The sequence below is a fragment of the Lissotriton vulgaris genome, chromosome 9, assembly GCF_964263255.1.
Source record: "Lissotriton vulgaris chromosome 9, aLisVul1.2, whole genome shotgun sequence".
Classification (NCBI taxonomy): Eukaryota; Metazoa; Chordata; class Amphibia; order Caudata; family Salamandridae; genus Lissotriton; species Lissotriton vulgaris.
The window spans coordinates 1,215,473,583-1,215,495,568 of NC_141697.1; positions in this window are offsets into that span (position 1 = coordinate 1,215,473,583).

Consider the following 21,986-nt stretch of genomic DNA (forward strand, 5'->3'; position numbering starts at 1 on the left):
CATTCTCGAGATCAAGGAAGGGACTGCAACATCCTCTCCTATTTGACTTTGACTTAATTTTTTAATTTCTGAGTTGCTGTGGGGTTAGGCATCATGTAAATGTCAGCAATCGTTAGAGGGTGTTTATTTACGCTCTCACATCAGTGGCTATGTGCTGTGATGATAACAGAGACCTGGCTTGTTGCCAAGCACGTCCTGAGAGAAAACTATTGTTTGTTTCTTTTCATGTTAAGCCTTGGCTTCTCACAAGGTGATAACTCTGGTCAGTGGTATTAAACTGAGGGTACATCCATTTGAATGACCTCTGCTACTTTAACAATACATTTCTATAGCAATTTGATACCACTATGTCATCTGATGCTCAAGTTATGATGCAATGCTGACTAAGTTTGCGATTTTATTTACATCTCATTCTTTGTACTATTTATTGTCTAACCACCCCTCTTTCAGGTCTCCTTCCCTGCTGTACCCACCCTCCAAACCTTCCCCTGTCTAGCCACTCTGTCCATCTGGGTCAATATTATTGGTCAGAGACAGTGCTGCAGGCAAGGGGGGTTCGGGGTGGTGGGGGGTAGGGTTGGGGGCTGTTCCTGAGGAACGCCCAAACACCAGAAGTGTCATCAAGGGTCCCAACTTCAGAAGACAGAGACAGCCAGGCAGCATCAGCACAAACCTTTCTCATCACAGAGCTGTTCCAAATCAGGAAGCAGCCATGCAAGCTTAGCTGCCTCACAGAACAGGGACAGTATGGCAGTAATAAAGCAAGCTTCCCTCTCTCACAGAGCATCAGCACTTCAAGCATGAGTGACATGTAGGTTACAGACAGGTATTTGAAATGGGTGCTTAAGTCACAGAGATAAATGTATAGGTGGATGAATTAGTGAATATGCAAGTTCTGACACCATTCTTGGTTAGGTCCTGAAAGTGATACTGCTGTCAGTTGGAGACCTGCTGTTAGTTTTGTTTCTTTATTATCCGTATATTGAGGTAGCTGTTAAATCGTAGGTCATCGTTATTTAGAGCAGCCAAGATCACAGCCTAAGTAACTGTGCTCGAGATAATCACACAGGAAGCAACCTCTACGAAAAGGGTTTGAATGCATGCTTTTACCAGGCACCGAGCAATCCCAGGCACGGTGCAGGGTTTTGAATGCATGCTTTTACCAGGCACTGTGCAATCCTAGGCTCGGTACAGGGTTTTGAATGCCTGCTTTCACCAGACGCTGTGCAATCCTTAGCTCGGAGCTGGGTTTTGAATGCCTGCTTTCACCAGACGCTGTGCAATCCCAGGCTCAGTGCGGGGTTTTGAATGCATGCTTTCACCAGGCGCTGTGCAATCCCAGGCTCGGTGCTGGGTTTTGAATCCATGCTTTCACCAGGCGCTGTGCAATCCTTAGCTCAGTGCTGAGTTTTGAATCCATGCTTTCACCAGGCGCTGTGCAATCCTAGGCTCTGTGCTGGCTTTTGAATGCAGGTGCACCTGGCGCTGTGCAATCCCAGGCTCGGTGCTGGGTTTTGAATGCATGTTTTCACTAGGCACTGTGCATTCCCAGGCTCGCTGCTGAGTTTTGAATGCCTGCTTTCACCAGACGCTGTGCAATCCCAGGCTCGGTGCTAGGTTTTGAATGCGCGCTTTCACCAGACGCTGTGCAATCCCAGGCTCGGTGCAGGCGTTTGAATGCATTCCTTCACCAGGCGCTGTGCAATCCCAGGCTCGGTGCTAGGTTTTGAATGCATGCTTTCACCAGACGCTGTGCAATCCCAGGCTCGGTGCTAGGTTTTGAATGCGCGCATTCACCAGGCGCTGTGCAATCCCAGGCTCGGTGTATGGATTTGAATGCATGCTTTCACCAGGCACTGTGCAATCCCAGGCTCGGTGCTGGGTGTTGAATGCATGCTTTCACCACACGCTGTGCAATCCCAGGGTCGGTGCAGGGTTTTGAAGGCGCGCTTTCACCAGGTGCTTTGCAATCCCAGGCTCTGTGCTGGGTTTTGAATGCATGCTTTCACCAGACGCTGTGCAATCCCAGGCTCGGTCCTGGGTTTTGAATGCATGTTTTCACTAGGCACTGTGCATTCCCAGGCTCGCTGCTGAGTTTTGAATGCCTGCTTTCACCAGACGCTGTGCAATCCCAGGCTCGGTGCTAGGTTTTGAATGCGCGCTTTCACCAGACGCTGTGCAATCCCAGGCTCGGTGCAGGCGTTTGAATGCATTCCTTCACCAGGCGCTGTGCAATCCCAGGCTCGGTGCTAGGTTTTGAAAGCATGCTTTCACCAGACGCTGTGCAATCCCAGGCTCGGTGCTAGGTTTTGAATGCGCGCTTTCACCAGGCGCTGTGCAATCCCAGGCTCGGTGTATGGATTTGAATGCATGCTTTCACCAGGTACTGTGCAATCCCAGGCTCGGTGCTGGGTGTTGAATGCATGCTTTCACCACACGCTGTGCAATCCCAGGGTCGGTGCAGGGTTTTGAAGGCGCGCTTTCACCAGGTGCTTTGCAATCCCAGGCTCTGTGCTGGGTTTTGAATGCATGCTTTCACCAGACGCTGTGCAATCCCAGGCTCGGTCCTGGGTTTTGAATGCTTGCTTTCACCACACGCTGTGCAATCCCAGGCTAGTCACTGGGTTTTGAATGCATGCTTTCACCAGGCGCTGTGCAATCCCAGGCTCCTTTCTGGGTTTTGAATAAATGCTTTCAGCAGGCGCTGTGCAATATCAGGCTCGGTGCTGGGTTTTGAATGCGTGCTTTCACCAAACGCTGTGCATTCCCAGGCTCGATGCTGGGTTTTGAATGCATGCTTTCACTAGGGGCTGTGCAATCCCAGGCTCGGTGCTGGGTTTTAAATGCATGCTTTCACCAGACGCTGCGCAATCCCAGGCTCTGTGCTGGGTTTTTAATGTATGCTTTCACCAGAAAATGTGCAATCCCAGGCTCGGTGCTGTGGTAGGAATGCATGCTCTCTCCAGGTGCTGTGCAGTCCCAGACTCAATGCTGGGTTTTGAATGCATGCTTTCACCAGGGGCTGTGCAATCCCAGGCTCGGTGCTGGGTTTTAAATGCATGCTCTCAGCAGGCGCTGCGCAATCCCAGGCTCGGTGCTGGGTTTTGAATGCATGCTTTCACCAGGGGCTGTGCAATCCCAGGCTCGGTGCTAGGTTTTGAATGCGCGCTTTCACCAGACGCTGTGCAATCCCAGGCTCGGTGCAGGCGTTTGAATGCATTCCTTCACCAGGCGCTGTGCAATCCCAGGCTCGGTGCTAGGTTTTGAATGCATGCTTTCACCAGACGCTGTGCAATCCCAGGCTCGGTGCTAGGTTTTGAATGCGCGCTTTCACCAGGCGCTGTGCAATCCCAGGCTCGGTGTATGGATTTGAATGCATGCTTTCACCAGGCACTGTGCAATCCCAGGCTCGGTGCTGGGTGTTGAATGCATGCTTTCACCACACGCTGTGCAATCCCAGGGTCGGTGCAGGGTTTTGAAGGTGCGCTTTCACCAGGTGCTTTGCAATCCCAGGCTCTGTGCTGGGTTTTGAATGCATGCTTTCACCAGACGCTGTGCAATCCCAGGCTCGGTCCTGGGTTTTGAATGCTTGCTTTCACCACACGCTGTGCAATCCCAGGCTCGTCACTGGGTTTTGAATGCATGCTTTCACCAGGCGCTGTGCAATCCCAGGCTCCTTTCTGGGTTTTGAATAAATGCTTTCAGCAGGCGCTGTGCAATAACAGGCTCGGTGCTGGGTTTTGAATGCGTGCTTTCACCAAACGCTGTGCATTCCCAGGCTCGATGCTGGGTTTTGAATGCATGCTTTCACTAGGGGCTGTGCAATCCCAGGCTCGGTGCTGGGTTTTAAATGCATGCTTTCACCAGACGCTGCGCAATCCCAGGCTCTGTGCTGGGTTTTTAATGTATGCTTTCACCAGAAAATGTGCAATCCCAGGCTCGGTGCTGTGGTAGGAATGCATGCTCTCTCCAGGTGCTGTGCAGTCCCAGACTCAATGCTGGGTTTTGAATGCATGCTTTCACCAGGGGCTGTGCAATCCCAGGCTCGGTGCTGGGTTTTAAATGCATGCTCTCAGCAGGCGCTGCGCAATCCCAGGCTCGGTGCTGGGTTTTGAATGCATGCTTTCACCAGGGGCTGTGCAATCCCAGGCTCGGTGCTGGGTTTTAAATGCATGCTCTCAGCAGGCGCTGCGCAATCCCAGGCTCGGTGCTGGGTTTTGAATGCATGCTTTCACCAGACGCTGTGCAATCCCAGGCTCGGTGCTGGGTTTTTAATGTATGCTTTCACCAGAAAATGTGCAATCCCAGGCTCGGTGCTGGGTTTTAAATGCATGCTCTCTCCAGGTGCTGTGCAGTCCCAGACTCAATGCTGGGTTTTGAATGCATGCTTTCAGCAGGCGCTGTGCAATCCCAGGCTCGGTGCTGGGTTTTAAATGCATGCTCTCAGCAGGCGCTGTGCAACCCCAGGCTCGGTGCAGGGTTTTGAATGCATGCTCTCTCCAGGTGCTGTGCAGTCCCAGACTCAATGCTGGGTTTTGAATGCATGCTTTCAGCAGACGCTGTGCAATCCTAGGCTCGGTGCTGGGTTTTAAATGCATGCTCTCAGCAGGCGCTGCGCAATCCCAGGTTTAGTGCTGTGTTTTGAATGCATGCTTCCACCAGGCGCTGCGCAATCCCAGGTTTAGTGCTGTGTTTTGAATGCATGCTCTCAGCAGGCGCTGCGCAATCTTAGGTTTAGTGCTGTGTTTTGAATGCATGCTTCCACCAGGCGCTGCGCAATCCCAGGTTTAGGGCTGTGTTTTGAATGCATGCTCTCAGCAGGCGCTGCGCAATCCCAGGCTCAGTGCTGGGTTTTTAATGCGTGCTTTCACCAGATGCTGTGCAATCCCAGGCTCGGTGCTGTGTTTTGAATGCATGCTCTCAGCAGGCGCTGCGCAATCCCAGGCTCAGTGCTGGGTTTTTAATGCATGCTTCCACCAGGCACTGTGCAATCCCAGGTTTAGTGCTGTGTTTTGAATGCATGCTTCCACCAGGCGCTGCGCAATCCCAGGTTTAGTGCTGTGTTTTGAATGCATGCTCTCAGCAGGCGCTGCGCAATCTTAGGTTTAGTGCTGTGTTTTGAATGCATGCTTCCACCAGGCGCTGCGCAATCCCAGGTTTAGTGCTGTGTTTTGAATGCATGCTCTCAGCAGGCGCTGCGCAATCCCAGGCTCAGTGCTGGGTTTTTAATGCGCGCTTCCACCAGGCGCTGTGCAATCCCAGGCTCGGTGCTGGGTTTTAAATGCATGCTCTCACCAGGTGCTGTGCAATCCCAGGCTCGGTGCTGGGTTTTGAATGCATGCTCTCACCAGGCGCTGTGCAATCCCAGGCTCAGTGCTGCCCCTGTTCAAAATGCGGTGGTCCGCCAGAGCACAGAGATAATCTGGTGAAGACCCATATTAAAGGCCAGGTGCCTGTGGGAGATTATCATTGTAGTCCAGGGTGGACTGCTCGTGGTCACATATCTGTGGGAGTCATGGTGCACATGACTCATTTCTGAAGTTTGAAGGTCTCACCTCTGTGCAGGCGTCTTGTCCTAGGGTGCCTGTCTGTCATGTGTTGTCACAGGGTTTCTGTTCCTGGGTTACTCTGTCTAGGACAGTAGCTGTGGGTTTACTTTGTAAAGTACCTTTTTTTCTTTTTTTATTACAGCTGGCTCTCTGTGGCTGTCTATGGGTGGGGTGGTTTTGGCCGCATGGAGTCTGGCTGTTCATCAGGCACAAGGGTAGGGGGTGCTCTGGGACATTGTGAGGGAGCACTTAATTTGTGGTCATGTGTGCAGGTAGGGGGCAGTAGCACTCATTTCTGGAGACCGAGATTTACTATTCCTCATCAGACTTTAACCCTGAACAAGAGAGACAGAAATGGGAGAATGAAGGAGGAACAGGCAGGTGGAAAAATGTTATGTTATCCGTTTTATTGAGCGCGCAGCTGCCCCAGCTAAGGGGTGTCCCGGCGCTATCACATGAGGAGACAATAACAATTTGGGCCAGCCAGGAAATTACCAGAAGAGACTAAGGTGATGAGAACAGAAAGGTCTTAATAGCCTTTCTGAAGGATGTCAAACAGTTCATGGCGCGGATGTGAACTGGAAGAGAATTCCAAAGCTTGGGCTCAAGATATCGAAAAGCCCGACCTCCTGTCCTGGAAAGCCTAATTCTGGGCACCGTAGCTAAGTGTAGTTCTGCTGAGCGAAGGGAGCGCAAAGGAACATAGTGTGAAATCAAGTTGCTCAGCAAGGCTGGGCTAGCACTTTTCAGAATCTTAAAGGAAATACAAAGCGGTTTATAGTGAATGCGTCTGTCAATAGGGAGCCAATGCAATTTACGGATGGTACTAGAAACTGAGCAGAAACGTGGCAAACCCACCAAGGCTCTGGCTGCCGCATTTTGAATGTGTTGCAGTCTTGTTATATCTGCTTTGTTTGCCCCCAGAAAAAGAGAGTTTGAGTATTCCAAACGTGAAATGATGGTAGCTTGCACGATGAGTTGGCGGACCGTGGGGGCAAAGTATTTTAGAATGGGTCTTAGGCTACGCAAGATACCAAAACACGATGCGGCTAACTGCTTGGTATGTACCTGGAAGGAAAGTGAAGAGTCCATCATGACCCCCAAGTTCTTGACTTCACTTTTTGGGGTGGGAATTGATCCCAGGGCTGCCGGCCACCACTGATCATTCCAAAGATTGATGTGCTTACCCACCAACAGGACCTCAGTTTTTCCGGCATTCAGCTGTAGACAATTGGCTGCCATCCAATTGGCCACTGCTGTCATGCCGTCTTTAAATTTGGAGGCCGAGGGTGAGGCACCGTCCGCCAAGGTAACCACTAGCTGCGTATCGTCAGCGTAAGAGACGATCATGAGGTCCCATTCCTTGGCGACCGCAGCTAGAGGCTGGACGTATATATTGAAAAGAAGTGGACTTAAGGCTGAGCCCTGGGGGACCCCTTGACCGATGGCATGGGTCTGGGATGTGTAAGGGGGTAATGAGACTCTGAATGATCTATTGGTTAGGAATAAGCTAAGCCATTCCAAGGCCAGGCCTGTTATCCCTACTTCCTCGAGTCTCTGAAGTAAAATCTCGTGGGACACTGTGTCGAAGGCGGCGCTGAGATCTAATAAAATCAGCGCCGCACTTTGACCTTTGTCCACAAGAGACCGGATCTGCTCCGTGGTGGCCAGAAGGGCCGTTTCTGTACTGTGGCCCGTTCGGAACCCATTTTGGGAAGGGTCTAGAATACAATTATTGTTCACATATTGGGTCAGTACATTGTTAACATGAGCCTCCGTTATTTTTGCCACCCAGGGCAGAAGGGATATTGGTCGGACGTTTTCTGGTTTGTTGGGGTCAGCATTAGTGACAAAGGGAGAAAGCAAAGATGAAAATAACCCACAAAAGTGAGATAAAAAAAACATGAAGTGCAGGGCTGTTGTGGAGATTAAGAGGCAGGAAGTGTGGAGCTGTGGTGCAGATAAAGAGGCAGGAAGTGCAGGGCTGTTGTGAGGATAAAGAGACAGGGAGTGCTGGGCTGTGGTGGAAGTAAAGAGACAGGATTTGTAGGGTTGTGGTGGAGATAAAGTGGTGACAGGGAGTGCAGGGCTGTGGTGGAAGTAAAGAGGCAGGAAGATAAGGGCTGTGTTGGAGATAAAGAGGCAAGAAGTGTGGACCTGTGATGGTGATAAAGAGACAGGAAGTGTGGGGCTGTGATGGTGATAAAGAGACAGGAAGTGTGGGGCTGTGATGGTGATAAAGAGACAGGAAGTGTGGGGCTGTGATGGTGATAAAGAGACAGGAAGTGTGGGGCTGTGGTGAAGATAAAGAGGCAGGAAGTGTGGGGCTGTGGTGGAAATAAAGAGGCATGAAGTGTGGGGGTGTGGAGATACAGAGGCAGGAAGTGAGGGGCTGTGGTGGAGATAAAGAGGCAGGAGGAATTGTGGGGTTGTTGTGGAGATAAAGAGGCAGGAAGAGTGGGGCTGTGGTGGAGATAAAGAGACAGGAATTGTGGGGTTGCTGTGGAGATAAAGAGCCAGGAAGGGTGGGGCTGTGGTGGAGATACAAAGGTCAGAAGTGTAGGGCTGTGCTGGAAATAAAGAGGCAGGAATTGTGGGGCTATGGTGGAGATGAAGAGAAAGGAGTTGCGGGCTGTGGTGGAGATGAAGAGGTAGGAAGTGCGGGGCTGTGGTGGAGATGAAGAAACAGGAAGAGCAGGCTGTTGTGGAGATAAAGAGAAAGGAAGTGTGGAGCTGTGGTGGAGTTAAAGAGACAGGAAGCGTGGGGCTGTGATGGAGAAAAAGAGGAAGAAAGTGTGGAGGTGTGGTGAAGATAAATAGACAGGAAGCGTGGGGCTGTGGTGGAGTTAAAGAGACAGGAAGCGTGGGGCTGTGGTGGAGTTAAAGAGACAGGAAGCGTGGGGCTGTGATGGAGAAAAAGAGGAAGGAAGTGTGGAGGTGTGGTGAAGATAAATAGACAGGAAGTGTGGGGCTGTAGTGGAGATAAAGAGACAGGAAGGGAAGGGCTGTGGTGGAGATAAAGAGAAAGGAAGCGTGCGGCTGTGGTGGAGTTAAAGAGACAGGAAGGGAAGGGCTGTGGTGGAGATAAAGAGAAAGGAAGCGTGCGGCTGTGGTGGAGTTAAAGAGACAGGAAGTGTGGGGCTGTGGTGGAGTTAAAAATACAGGAAGCGTGGGGCTGTGGTGGAGATAAAGAGACAGGAAGTGTAGGGCTGTGGTTGGGCTAGAGACAGGAAGTGTAGGGCTGTGGTTTCACCAAGGTTAGTGAGCTGTGATGTTTGATATTCAGCAACCTGTTCTTTTTGGTGCCCGCTAAGAAAACCTTTGGACCCATGCACTTATCTTTTCACAGTTTAGCGGGGAAGAGAGGGGGGTGAGGCTTAGATCTGGGACCGTGTAGAACAGTGGTAGTCCACCTGTGGCCCCTCATGGTACAGAGAACAGTTCCCGCTACTGCAAAGGACCGTTGAAACTGTCAGGATTGCACTCCGCAGGATCCGCATGCAGCAACAATGCTCCACCTCCGGACCCTCCGAACACCCTGAAGTATAAACACAGGGTGTTCAGACGATACGGTGAGGGAAAAAACCCAAAAGGGGAAAAAACCCGAAAGAATAAAGGGAAGAAGGAAGGGGCAGCAGGGAAAAAGAAACTGTAAGACAAAAGTACAAAGGTTAATATAATCCTTAACCCTACACTCATTCAATTCTCGCTAATCCATCAATAGTTAGCTTCACCTGTAGAACACTTGCACAGACACCCTCCTGCTGTTTCTTCTGCCTTTCTTCTATCCTGTATAACACAAAAGAACTTATAAAACATGAGGCATGATACACCGTCTGCCTATAGTATCAGTTCTTGCTAGTAACATACCCCATAACCAATACTCAGAAGGTTCCAAATAACAGCTCCAAGATAATCAATAAATGCCTTAAGGAAATGTGTAGCACGCCCGTGCTGACAGGAAGTAAGGAAATCCACTTTATGATAATAGCAATCCTCCGTCGCTATGAGTGCGCAATTGTTTCCTTACACATGTATACCCAAGGATTAACCCAAACATGGCATGGCGTAGTTCCCTCACTACTGTCATCCGCTTTGGTATTTATGAATCCACTCCGGTAAAAACAAACACGTCACTAATTCGTGACGGTAGTGCGGAGGTCCTCATCCCCCCCTGCACTCCGCCACAGATAAGCCAATCGCAGTATGTAATTAACACCCCGCTGTTAAACTGTCACAGCGCGGGATACAGACTCTGTTATCAAGTTTTTAAATGTTTCCTCGCAGCCGCGAGGCAAAACGAAACACCGGGTGCGCTCCACTGATCGAGAAAGGAACAACAGACAGAATATTCTAGCAGCGTATTCACCCAAAATACCGCTCAAGTGTTGAATCCACGAAGCTCACAAGGACCTCCGGACACAGAGGAGCAGCCGCACCTCCGAAACAAACAGGAATCACGAGCCCCGAGCACAGGCTCCACCCAGTGATATCCTGCACCCGCCGGGCATTCTGGGAATGGTAGTTGCGAGCCCTGGGTTGTTGGGAAACGTAGTCTTTTGGCAGGCGCGCTGGATTACATCCTGACAGTACGCCCTCCTCCCATGCGCCTCCTAGGCCCAGGTTTCGCAGGAAACCTCCTGTGGAACGACTGTACTGCCCTAGGAGCCTTGAGGTGATGCACCGGCTCCCACGAATCCTCCTCAGCACCGAACTCCTTCCATGAAACTAGATACCAAAGCATCCCTCTGCGGAATTTGGAATCACGAATAGACCTCACCTCGTACTCCAGATTTTCGTCGCCGGCAATGGCAGGAGGAGCCGTCCTGCGTGAAGAAAGGGCTCTCTTCAACAACTGCACATGAAACACAGGATGGATTCTCAACGAGGCTGGCAACTTCAACTTGTACGCTACAGGGTTGATTTGTCGTACAATGGGGTAGGGCCCAATGAAGCGTGGATGGAATATGCTCCTCAACTTGAAACAAATGTATTTGGTCGATAGCCACACCTTATCCCCTACGTTGAACTGCGGACCACGTGCTCTATGCCTGTCCTCCCATCGTTTGTACACCTCTTTTGCCTTTAACAAATGTTTTTGCACTTCTTTGTGCACTCTCCTTAAGGTCTGGATGTGCTTCCTAACAGAGGGCTGGTTACTCAAGTCAGCAGGGATAGCGATTGGCAAAGTGTTAGCATCGTAACCAAAGTTGGCCTTGAATGGAGACATCCCTAAGGAACTGTGCCAAGCATTGTTGTACGCCAACTCCGCCATCCACAAAAGTTCCACCCATGATTCGTGCGCTTCCTTGGAGTAGCAGCGCAAATATTTTTTTAGCGTTTGGTTCAGACGTTCTGTTTGCCCATCTGTTTGAGGATGGAAGCTGGTAGAAAGCGCTGGCTCTATACCCAATGCCTTGCACCACAACCGCCAAAAACGAGCGATGAATTGTGGGCCCCTATCAGACACAATGACTCTTGGAATGCCATGCAAACGAATGACTTGAGAGGCCAGTAACTGTGCTGTTTGACTAGCAGTGGGAAGGTTCACACATGGAATGAAATGTCCCATCTTTGTTAGATTGTCCACTACCACCAATACCGCGGTTTTTCCCTGGTCAGTAGGCAGTCCTGTGATAAAGTCTAAACTGATGTTCTGCCATGGCCGATTAGGGGTAGGCATAGGTAGCAACAGACCTTTCTTTTTAGTGTTTTCCCCTTTTGCTCTGGCACATGTATCACACCGCTCTACCCACTGGGTAGCATCTTTGATCAAAGACTCCCACCAAAAATGTCTTCTAAGCAGACTCAGGGTCTTTGTAACCCCAGGATGTCCAGCCGCCGGAGCATCGTGACACCAACTGAAGGCTTTCTTCCGAATCTCCTCATTAGGGAGAAACAAACACTCCCCTTGGAAAGGCAAGCCTTGTCTCACCATCCGACCTGGCCTGGCAGCCGCCCAACGGACCCAAGACCCCTCAGTTCTGGAGCCTTTGATATCGTCCAGAAACCTTTCGGCCCTAATCAAACACACCACCTTAGATGAAGGGATGATGGATTGCTCTTCCTCACGCTGTTTTAAGGGGATCTCCTATTTGGATGGAGCATCCGCCTTCCTGTTCTCCGAGCCAGGACGAAAGGTCACCACAAAGTTGTACTCAGAGAAAAAAAGCATCCATCGCATTTGCCTTTGCGTCAGGTGTCTAGCAGAAGACATGTATTGGAGGTTCCGTGATCGGTATACACCGTCACCGCCTGACAAGCCCCCCACAGGTAAGGCCTCCACTCCTGAAAAGCCTTTTTTATTGCCAAGAGTTCTTTCTCGGCTATGGAATAGTTGACCTCAGCCAAGCTCAACTTCCTAGACAGATAAGCAACAGGATGGAGCTGACCCGTGTGAGCATCTCTCTGGGATAGGACCGCTCCTATGGCTTCATCCGAGGCATCTGCCTCGACTATGAAAGGATGTTCCAAAACAGGATGTGCCAACACCCGTCCTGTGGTGTAAGCACGTTTCACTGATTTAAATGCCTCTTCAGCCTCCCCTGTCCATACAAAATCCATTCCTTTCCATAACAACCGAGTAATGGGGACAGCAATCTGGGAAAATTGCAAAATGAACCGACGGTAGTAATTGGCGAACCCCAAGAAGCTCTGCACCTCCCTCACATTCTTTGGGGCTGGCCAATCCCTTACCGCCTGTACCTTCCTTTCGGACATCTGTAAACCGCTTGGACTGAGATTCACACCCAGAAATTCCACATCTTGAACCCCAAACTCACATTTACTCAGTTTCACGTATAAACTGTGTTCCCTTAGTTTCTCCAATACTTTGCATACATGGTTTGTGTGACAGGATACGTCCTGTGAGTAAATCAAGATGTCATCTATGTATATCACAACAAAGTGGTCCAAGTATTCCTTCAGGACATCGTTTATAAAAAACTGAAATGCTGCAGGAGCATTACAAAGCCCAAAAGGCATCACTAGGTACTCGTACAGACCGAATCGCGTCTTGAACGCCGTCTTCCATTCATCCCCCTCTCTTACTCTGACCAGGTGATAAGCCCCACGTAGGTCCAAACGAGTATAGATCTTGGCCTCCCTCACCTGGTCGAGCAAGACTGAGATGAGGGGAAGAGGGTAACGGTTACGGATGGTATTCTTGTTCAAGAAGCGATAGTCCACAAACGCTCTTAAGTCCCCGTTGGCCTTAGCTATAAAGAAAAGAGGAGAAGCTGCTGGAGAGCGGGAGGGTCGGATGAACCCCAAACGGGAATAATGCTCTATGTACTCTTTCAAATAAATGGTCTCAGGTACAGACAAAGCATATACTCTGCAAGATGGTATCGTAGCCCCATCCACCAAATCGATGCGGCAATCATATTCCCTGTGAGGGGGTAGAGCTTCTGCCTTTGACTCGCTGAACACGTCTCTATAGGCTGAGTAATCCACAGGTAGTTTAACATTTGTTTCCACAGCAGTAGCTGCCACAAAAGGGGTGGCCAATGCCGTGACATTAGCAGAAGCACACGGTACTAAATGATCCTTACAATGCTCAGACTCAAAACGAAACGTTTTCGTCTGCCAATCCACCACAGGGTTGTGTTTACATAACCAAGGCATACCCAAAATGATTTCATATTGAGGTGCAGCGATGATGTTCAGGGACAAAACCTCAGAATGCACGAAGCCCTGTACCACCACGGACAACCCCAACTCACTAGTTTTTTTCGGTAATCTGGCCTGATGTTAAAGGCTGTCCATCAACCGCTAAAACCTCCTCAGGAGTCTCCCTAGAAATACGAGGTAACGCTAAACGTCTCACCAGGCCTTCATCCACAAAATTACTGGTTGCTCCGGAATCTAACATCACCATCACCTGATATCTTTCTAGTTCGTGTTCCAGCGTCATTACAATCAGCAAGTGAGGCTCTGTTTCATCGTCCCCCAGAGAAGACAAAGATGTAAGTTTCCATGCACGCCCCTCTTCTACCCCAGAAGCGTTGTCTTCCTTCTGCTCTCTTTCCTGCACTGTCTTCGATACCGCCACCTTCTTGAACCTACTAACATTCCCCGAAGACTTGGGTTTAGAAGGACATTCCCTGAAGTAATGTCCCTTCTTCCCACAGTACATGCATAGGCCCTGTACTCTTCTTGCCTCCCTCTCTTCTTTCGACAAAGGTGCTCTGAGTGCTCCTATCTCCATAGGTTCAGGAGGGTTTTCGGTTCCCCCAGATGCTTTACGAGGGTTTCTTTCACCACTGTAAACCCCTCTCTCCCATCTTCTCCTGTTACTCCCTCTGTCAGACAAACGGCTATCCAGCCTTAACACCAAATTCACCATATCAACAAAGGACGTAGGCTAGGGATCAACCTGGGCCACTACATCTTTTAAGTCGTCATGCAACCCCTGTTAAAAAAGGGACATTCTTTTTTCCTCTGGCCATTCTGCTTCGGCCACTAGTCTGTTGAAAGCAGTCAAATAAGTAATTAGCTCACCCCTGCCTTGTCTCAAAGCCAACAGCTCTCGATCAGCACTGAACATCGTAGCTCTTCGGTCAAAAACCCTTTCAAATTCGGTCTTGAATGCTGTCCAATCTGACAGGATAACATCGTCACGTTTTACTAAGGGTACCGCCCAATCCGCCGCATCTCCCACCAGATAAGAAATCAAAAAAGCCACCCTCGAATGGTTCGTGGGGAACGATGAGGGTTTACATGAGAAAGGCATGAGGACCTGAGTCATAAACACGTGCACCTTGCGGAGGTCCCCTGAGAATCTTTCAGGAGTAGCCAGTGGAATGGGCGGAGGCACAGTGACCTGAACATTAGAGGACGGGGCGGAAGCATTAAAAGGGTTACCACTCAGGCGTCCACCTTTTCCCGTAAAGCAGCGGTCTCTGCTTTAGAGGAGGCCAACTCCTGCTGTACCAAGACCAAGGCATGTAACACATCCTCCATAGACGCCATTGTCTCTACATACGGATCGGGCAGAGTGAAATTCTTAGGCTCGTGATTCTGTCAGGATTGCACCCCGCAGGATCCGCATGCAGCAACAATGCTCCACCTCCGGACCCTCCGAACACCCTGAAGTATAAACACAGGGTGTTCAGACGATACAGTGAGGGAAAAACCCCAAAAGGGGAAAAAACCCGAAAGAATAAAGGGAAGAAGGAAGGGACAGCAGGGAAAAAGAAACTGTAAGACAAAAGTACAAAGGTTAATATAATCCTTAACCCTACACTCATTCAATTCTCGCTAATCCATCAATAGTTAGCTTCACCTGTAGAACACTTGCACAGACACCCTCCTGCTGTTTCTTCTGCCTTTCTTCTATCCTGTATAACACAAAAGAACTTATAAAACATGAGGCATGATACACCGTCTGCCTATAGTATCAGTTCTTGCTAGTAACATACCCCATAACCAATACTCAGAAGGTTCCAAATAACAGCTCCATGATAATCAATAAATGCCTTAAGGAAATGTGTAGCACGCCCGTGCTGACAGGAAATAAGGAAATCCACTTTATGATAATAGCAATCCTCCGTCGCTATGAGTGCGCAATTGTTTCCTTACACATGTATATCCAAGGATTAACCCAAACACGGCATGGCGTAGTTCCCTCACTACTGTCATCCGCTTTGGTATTTATGAATCCACTCCGGTAAAAACAAACACAACGTCACTAATTCGTGACGGTAGTGCGGAGGTCCTCATCCCCCCCTGCACTCCGCCACAGATAATCCAATCGCAGTATGTAATTAACACCCCGCTGTTAAACTGTCACAGCGCGGGATACAGACTCTGTTATCAAGTTTTGAAATGTTTCCTCGCAGCCGCGAGGCAAAACGAAACACCGGGTGCGCTCCACTGATCGAGAAAGGAACAGCAGACAGAATATGCTAGCAGCGTAGTCACCCAAAATACCGCTCAAGTGTTGAATCCACGAAGCTCACAAAGACCTCCGGACACAGAGGAGCAGCCGCACCTCCGAAACAAACAGGAATCACGAACCCCGAGCACAGGCTCCGCCCAGTGATATCCTGCACCCCGCCGGGCATTCTGGGAACGGTAGTTGCGAGCCCTGGGTTGCTGGGAAACGTAGTCTTTTGGCAGGCGCGCTGGATTACATCCTGACAGTACGCCCTCCTCCCATGCGCCTCCTAGGCCCAGGTTTCGCAGGAAACCTCCTGTGGAACGACTGTACTGCCCTAGGAGCCTTGAGGTGATGCACCGGCTCCCACGAATCCTCCTCAGCACCGAACCCCTTCCATGAAACTAGATACCAAAGCATCCCTCTGCGGAATTTGGAATCACGAATAGACCTCACCTCGTACTCCAGATTTCCGTCGCCGGCAATGGCAGGAGGAGCCGTCCTGCGTGAAGAAAGGGCTCTCTTCAACAACTGCACATGAAACACAGGATGGATTCTCAACGAGGCTGGCAACTTCAACTTGTACGCTACAGGATTGATTTGTCGTACAATGGGGTAGGGCCCAATGAAGCGTGGATGGAATATGCTCCTCAACTTGAAACAAATGTATTTGGTCGATAGCCACACCTTATCCCCTACGTTGAACTGCAGACCAGGTGCTCTATGCCTGTCCTCCCATCGTTTGTACACCTCTTTTGCCTTTAACAAATGTTTTTGCACTTCTTTGTGCACTCTCCTTAAGGTCTGGATGCGCTTCTTAACAGAGGGCTGGTTACTAAAGTCAGCAGGGATAGCGAGTGGCAAAGTGTTAGCATCGTAACCAAAGTTGGCCTTGAATGGAGACATCCCTAAGGAACTGTGCCAAGCATTGTTGTACGCCAACTCCGCCATCCATAAAAGTTCCACCCATGATTCGTGCGCTTCCTTGGAGTAGAAGCGCAAATATTTTTTTTGCGTTTGGTTCAGACGTTCTGTTTGCCCATCTGTTTGAGGATGGAAGCTGGTAGAAAGCGCTGGCTCTATACCCAATGCCTTGCACCACATCTGCCAAAAACGAGCGATGAATTGTGGGCCCCTATCAGACACAATGACTCTTGGAATGCCATGCAAACGAATGACTCGAGAGGCCAGTAACTGTGCTGTTTGACTAGCAGTGGGAAGGTTCACACATGGAATGAAATGTCCCATCTTTGTTAGATCGTCCACTACCACCAATACCGCAGTTTTTCCCTGGTCAGAAGGCAGTCCTGTGATAAAGTCTAAACTGATGTTCTGCCATGGCCGATTAGGGGTAGGCATAGGTAGCAACAGACCTTTCTTTTTAGTGTTTTCCCCTTTTGCTCTGGCACATGTATCACACCTCTCTACCCACTGGGTAGCATCTTTGATCAAAGACTCCCACCAAAAATGTCTTCTAAGCAGACTCACAGTCTTTGTAACCCCAGGATGTCCAGCCGCCGGAGCATCGTGACACCAACTGAAGGCTTTCTTCCGAATCTCCTCATTAGGGAGAAACAAACACTCCCCTTGGAAAGGCAAGCCTTGTCTCACCATCCGACCTGGCCTGGCAGCCGCCCAACGGACCCAAGACCCCACAGTTCTGGAGCCTTTGATATCGTCCAGAAACCTTTCGGCCCTAATCAAACACACCACCTTAGATGAAGGGATGATGGATTGCTCTTCCTCACGCTGTTTTAAGGGGATCTCCTGTCTGGATGGAGCATCCGCCTTCCTGTTCTCCGAGCCAGGACGAAAGGTCACCACAAAGTTGTACTCAGAGAAAAAAAGCATCCATCGCATTTGCCTTTGCGTCAGGTGTCTAGCAGAAGACATGTATTGGAGGTTCCGTGATCGGCATACACCGTCACCGCCTGACAAGCCCCCCACAGGTAAGGCCTCCACTCCTGAAAAGCCTTTTTTATTGCCAAGAGTTCTTTCTCGGCCGAGCTCAACTTCCTAGACAGATAAGCAACAGGATGGAGCTGACCCGTGTGAGCATCTCTCTGGGATAGGACCGCTCCTATGGCTTCATCCGAGGCATCTGCCTCGACTATGAAAGGATGTTCCAAAACAGGATGTGCCAACACCGGTGCTGTGGTGAAAGCACGTTTCACTGATTTAAATGCCTCTTCAGCCTCCCCTGTCCATACAAAATCCATTCCTTTCCACAGATAAGCCAATCGCAGTATGTAATAAACACCCCGCTGTTAAACTGTCACAGCGCGGGATACAGACTCTGTTATCAAGTTTTGAAATGTTTCCTCGCAGCCGCGAGGCAAAGCGAAACACCGGGTGCTCCGCTCCACTGATCGAGAAAGGAACAACAGACAGAATATGCTAGCAGCGTAGTCACCCAAAATACCGCTCAAGTGTTGCATCCACGAAGCTTACAAGGACCTCTGGACACAGAGGAGCAGCCGCACCTCCGAAACAAACAGGAATCACGAGCCCCGAGCACAGGCTCCGCCCTGTGATATCCTCCACCCCGCCGGGCATTCTGGGAACGGTAGTTGCGAGCCCTGGGTTGCTGGGAAACGTAGTCTTTTGGCAGGGGCGCTGGATTACATCCTGACAGAAACTGCCTCTGGTTTTTAGGTCGAGCCTTGCGCAGCGTGCATGCGCTACTCTAGAAGATGACCTTTAGAAATCAGTCTGCACTTTTCAAGCGCTTGTGCTTGTGGTGGCATCCACCTTGTGGGAGAGAACAGCGGCGAGTAGGGGCCATCTGTTTGTAATTAACGTGGCCGCGCGTGCTTGTTTATATTTCTTTACTTTCCCAATCCACTGCCTGCCTCACCCTCGCCCTCCCTTTTCAACCGGTTCCTTTTTAAACAACTTTGTGGCTTTTTGATCTCTGCCATTTACTGTGCTACATATCTAGCAGCTGTAGTTTAAAAAATCTTACTTTGTTAAAAGTATCTGCTAGTATGTATTTTTGTATAACACATTAAAACAGGGGTTGCTCTCTACACACACCATATAAACAAGCGCTCTCTCCTTGCACATTCTGCCGCTCTTCTCAAGTTATAGGAAGAATGAAACTTAGAGTCAGCCCTGCTTTAATTTGAACCTGTGGCTGCTGTGTGCGCACAGACTTCTGGGGCCATCTGTTTTTGTGGCTTGTTGATCTCTGCCAATAACTGTGCTACATATCTAGCAGCCACACTAAAAATAATCGTATTTTGTCAAAAGTATTTAATAGCATGTATTTTTGTATAAAACAGTAAAACATGGGCTTCTCTCTACACACACCATATAAACAAGCGCTCTCTTCTAGCATATGCTGCCTTTCTTCTCAAGTTATAGGAAGAATGAAATTTTGAGTCAACCCTGCTTTAATTTGAATCTGTGGCAGCTGCGTGTGCACAGAATTCTTGGGCCATCTGTTCTTAATTAGCGTGGCTGTGCCTGCTTCTTTATCTTTGTTTACTGTCTCTCTCTGCCTGTCTCACCCTCGCCCTCCCTTGTTAACTGTCTCCACCTAACTAACTTTGAGGCTTGTTGATCACTGCCAATAACAATCACATAATCTCCCATTGCCTACCCTGGTTTTATTTGTTTGCATTTATTTTTATAATGTTACAGGTGCACATTATCAATTGACATTAAAACAGGGGCTGCTCTCTACACACACCATATAAACAAGCGCTCTCTTCTAGCATGTGCTGCCTTTTCTTCTCAAGTTATACGAAGAATGAAACTTAGAGTCAGCCCTGCTTTAATTTGAACCTGTGGCTGCTGTGTGCGCACAGATTTCTGGGGCCATCTGTTTTTGTGGCTTGCTGATCTCTGCCAATAACTGTGCTACATATCTAGCAGCTGCACTAAACATAATCGTATTTTGTCAAAAGTATCTGCTAGCATGTATTTTAGTATAATACATTAAAACAGGGGCTGCTCTTCTAGCACATGCTGCCTCTCTTCTCAAGTTATAGGAAGGATGAAACTTAGAGTCAGCCCTGCTTTCATTTGAACCTGTGGCTGCTGCGTCTGCACATATTTTTGGGGCAATCTACAATAACAACACAAGTGCACAATACTGAAACATATCAATCTATGGATATTAGCAATGAACTTCTAATAGACTGGTTTATGATCAATAGAGATGTGGAAGACTTATCCGGTGCACTTATGCCATATTTACCGCAGACGTGTGAAGTAATATTTTGCAATGTCATTATTACTAAAATAGTAAAAGATATTGCAACAGAATGAATATATTTATAAAACACTAGCAGCCCGTCCCGACGTTGTCCAGGTATGAATTGCTGCCGGCCAGTAGTATATTGTTTTGTAGGATTTCGTTTTGATAGCATTTCTTATCTGTGACAGGCCTGTGAAACGCTCCGATTCACAGTGCACTGCTGATGCACTTAAGAGTGCGCGTTCAGTAGTGTGTGAACTCGAGTTTCCCGAATTTATTTTTCCTTGCAATATTATATAGCGCGAACTCGACAACATGGCATGAGCACAATTTACATTACAGAAAAACACATTCATTTGTGGTAGGCACGGGGAGACAAAGCGATTTGCCTGGAATCACAGAATGTTGAGCTGATGCCGAGATTCGAACGTAGCTCCCCAGCTCTAAAGTTCGCAATTGTAGAACTTGTGGCGGGAGGTGTGTCTAAAAGTGTATGTCGGTGCTGGCCATCAATGAGAGAGACCTGTGCATTTTTCAAATGGGTGGTGAAAAAATATGAGTATCTTGCTGGAGATGTGGGCCGCCGTCCCACCAATGTACTTACCGGGGGAGGGTAAACACCCATTATTCCGCATACTTTCATTACGAAAGTACCATGACTCCACAATGCCATTATAACACATGGCATTACATTTTAGATGCTTTTACCACACATACATTTACAACGAAATTAGTTGTTAATGCATGAATGGTAAAAGCATGTTTTTTTAATGTTTGGATAGGGTAAGTATGGGTATAGGGGTATATGTTTTGGGGTACTGAGGTATATGTTTTGGGGTGTTTGGGTATTTTAAGGGTTCAGATATAGTTTTGGGTTATGGGGTACAGTGGTAGTTTTAGGGTTTAGGGATAGGTATGGGGTTTGGGGTACAGGGGTATTTTTAGGGTTGAGGGCTAGGTTTGGGTTTTGGGGTATAGGGGTATTTTTAGGGTTCAGGGGTAGGTTTGGGTTTTGGGGTACATGGGTTTTTTTAGGGTTCAGGGCTAGGTTTGGGTTTTGGGGTACAGGGGTATTTTAGGGTTCAGGGGTAGGTTTGGGGTTTGGGGTACAGGGTTATTTGTATGGGTCAGGGCTAGGTTTGGGTTTTGGGGTACAGGGGTATTTTTAGGGTTCGGGGTAGGTTTGGGTTTTGGGGTACAGGGGTATTTTAAGGGTTCAGGGCTAGGTTTGGGTTTTGGGGTACAGGGGTATTTTAGGGTTCAGGGGTAGGTTTGGGTTTTGGGGTACAGGGGTATTTTTAGGGTTCAGGGCTAGGTTTGGGGTTTGGGGTATAGGGGTATTTTTAGGGTTCAGGGGTAGATTTGGGTTTTGAGGTACAGGGGTAATTATAGGGTTCAGGGCTAGGTTTGGGTTTTGGGGTACAGGGGTATTTTTAGGGTTTAGGGATAGGTTTGGGTTTTGGGGTACAGGGTATATTTATAGGGTTAAGATGGGTTAATGTTTAAGGGTGTTGGGGTATTTGAAGGAGTAAGGGTGGGTTATGATTATGGGGTGCAGGGTATTTAAAGGGAGCAGGGTGGGATTAGCACACGATATGAGAAATGGCATGAAGGGCGGAACGTACCACACGCCCCCAGCGTTTGTCACGCCCCCAGCAGATGCCCACAGCACAACGCAGACACGCCCACAAGGGACTACTTTGCTGGCATGGTTCTTTTACCTTTTAAATGTATATGGTGGGCGTCTGCATAGCCTATGTCCTTCTGCTGCAACTGCCCTTTCCAACGCTGTATTGGGTGCTGTGATTGGTGCTGTGGTTCCTGAGATTACCCGCCTCAAAAGTTTGGGTTCTCTCTTTATTATATTAGTATGGATGTATAAATGTACATCATACATATTTTTATTTCCACTCAACTTACTTTATAGTACTAAAAATGTTAACTAAAATTTCTTGCAATAAAATTTTATTCAGCAAACATTTGTCAGTTATTCCAATATCTTTGGTTACACACTTATGAGTTGCCAAAAAAACCAACACTTATTAACAACGCCAATAGCTTAAAAATAAAATCTAAACTACCAAACTCTAATTGGGTGTTTTATGTATGCTAAAAAAATATTACTGCACATTGCTCAGAAGGTACATTTTGTATTTGTAGCCTTCAGGCTAGTTTAGCATTAAAACTAATTATAAAGCTGTTCCAAATTTGCTTTTTAAGCGAAAAAACTAGAACAAGATTTTTCAGTAGCACACAATTCATTACTTTGTATTAATGTTTAGAAACATAGTTATGCTATAAAAACATTGCCATAGCCAATACGTCTCACCTTTCAGAACATGTGTACATACAA